This window comes from Aplysia californica, unplaced genomic scaffold (assembly GCF_000002075.1).
Source record: "Aplysia californica isolate F4 #8 unplaced genomic scaffold, AplCal3.0 scaffold00077, whole genome shotgun sequence".
In the NCBI taxonomy this organism is placed as follows: Eukaryota; Metazoa; Mollusca; class Gastropoda; order Aplysiida; family Aplysiidae; genus Aplysia; species Aplysia californica.
The window spans coordinates 940,713-942,852 of NW_004797347.1; the positions used below are offsets into that span (position 1 = coordinate 940,713).

General features: G+C 43.7%; 1 protein-coding gene and 1 long non-coding RNA gene across 4 annotated transcripts in view; both read left to right on the plus strand.

Annotated features, from left to right (window-relative positions):
• The window catches only part of LOC118477382, a 9,637-nt gene extending 8,280 nt beyond the window's left edge, over nucleotides 1–1,357 (plus strand). For 2 of the 3 annotated variants that reach the window (XR_004858333.1, XR_004858332.1), the window contains exon 2: nucleotides 1,227–1,357. This is a non-coding gene — a long non-coding RNA (uncharacterized LOC118477382). The remainder of the gene's footprint in view (nucleotides 1–1,226) is intronic. The other variant, XR_004858331.1, reaches the window with a different exon arrangement.
• LOC101849600 (rap1 GTPase-activating protein 1) overlaps nucleotides 1–2,140 on the plus strand; it is a gene marked incomplete in the record, with an annotated part of 218,284 nt that overhangs the window by 50,442 nt on the left and 165,702 nt on the right.

A 2,140-nucleotide genomic window follows, 5' to 3' on the forward strand; every position in this document is an offset into this window, starting at 1 on the left:
GTGTGTGTGTGTGTGTGTGTGTGTGTGTGTGTGTGTGTGTGTGTGTGTGTGCGCGCGCGCGCGCGCGTGTGCGTGTGGGACATATAGTGCCGGAAACAACTATGACGTATGGTGCTGTACATGAATGTACGTCCTCAGTCTGTGTGTGAGTCTGTGTGTGACGTATGGTGTTGTAAATGTATGTACGTCCTCCGTCTGTGAGGTCTGGAATTGGACGTGTGAGGTCGTAAGGTGCCAGACTTATACGTTGTATAATTCATTACCTCAGATTTACAAAGTTCTACATTATATTTTTGGCCGTTTTGAGTTACTTCGACCACGAGGTCCGAACCCAAAATGTTCCATCGGCTCTATCAAAATCGTAAGATTATTCGGAGTTTTTAACAAGATATGCAAAGAATTGTATTCGACAAACCTTGATATGCTGTGAATCTAAAAATGTGTAACGTCAAACATTTCTCAAAACTATGTACTGAGCAGATAGAACTTTGTCGTTTTAGGGTAGCGGTATGTCTGTGACGTATTGGCTTTCATGGATGCTTTCTCAGCGGGTGGGGGAGTGGGGGTGGGGGTTGAGGAGGTGGGGGAGTGAGAGTGAGGGAGTGAGAATGAGGGAGGGAGTGAGAATGAGGGAGGGAGTGAGAGTGAGGGAGTGAGAGTGAGGGAGTGAGAGTGAGGGAGTGAGAGTGGGGGAGGGAGTGAGAGTGAGGGAGTGAGAGTGGGGGAGTGAGAGTGGGGGTGAGGGTGGGCGCTTGCTACATGCTGTTTTTTGCGCTTCGTTTCGACTTGCGTTTTATTACCAAGCCTGTGTGCTGCCCATAGACTTGAATAATACATCCTTGACTGGACAAAGTCATGGCCGCCGATCTCTGTTCTCTATAAAACCTTCCTGGCGGTAGTGCGCATCTTAGACGCGAAAACAGAGGGCAAAACATCAGTCTAGCTTAAATCGAGTTCGCGCGAAACGTCTCCCTCCTTACCCTTCTTGTGGGTGGTTGGCGGGTGCTCTGGTGTGGTTTGCTTCTTCTTTTCTATCACACATCTATCGTCCTTATCTCCTCTTCTTCTTTTTTTATGTTTGTTACTCTCTTGTGACCTCTCTATTCTTCTGGCGCTCATATGGCCTTAAGCAGTTGCGAGCGCCGTAAAACCTCTACTAAAACTAAAACTAAATTACCCTTCTTCTGGATTAAAATAATCAAATGATGCACTCCATGTTGAACCAGAATGACCTCAGAGTTCACATTCTTGGATAATACTTTTACACGCGTCTTTGGTGCTACCAAAAACCTATAGAGAGTCGAAACAGGACGAGAAAACGCAACAAAAAAGACAAAACGAAACCAGAAAAAACCAACAACGCTTCCTAACAATCGGAGTTCTGTTGCCACCATCATGAAGAGAAGGGATAAAAGAACGACGTATCTAAAGGACATTGTGGCTTCGCAGAGTTGTCGAAACTTCCAGGAGGATGGAAGACTAGACTCCAAATTTGGGCAGGCTCACAAAATCAAGAAATGGACTTCCTGTATCGCTTTCGGGAACAAGAAAGGGCGCCTCATGGGGTAAGCGGATTCGATTAGTGTGTCATTGTACAGTTTCTCGTAGTATGTTGTGTGCAGTACGTAAATGTTGCATGTTACGTTTGTGAGTTACTTGGATTTACTTGGATATCAAGAGCTAGAATCATAGCAGGCGGCACATGTTCATAGCTGCTCATCTCTCCTTTCCAGCGTCCACTCCAGGGTCTTCCTGCTAATTGTCTCCATGAGGAGCTGGTTTGCGTTTGTGTGTGTAGAATTTGAAGGTTCCTTGTTACCTATGTTTACTTGGTATTTTGATGTTACTTGCCATTCCGGTTTCTGTTCATTCTGTCTTAGTATCTGAATATTACATGTTACTTCTGTTTGTGCAGTAAGAGAGTGTTAAATGTTACGTCTGTCTTAGTATGTGAAAGTTACATAAAACGTATGTTTGTGTAGTATGTGAATGTTACGTGTTACGTCTGTTTCTTCTGATTCTATTCTTGTGTTCAGCTAATCTATGTTTGGTGAATATCTATCTATCTATCTATCTATCTATCTATCTATCTATCTATCTATCTATCTATCTATCTATCTATCTATCTATCTATCTATCA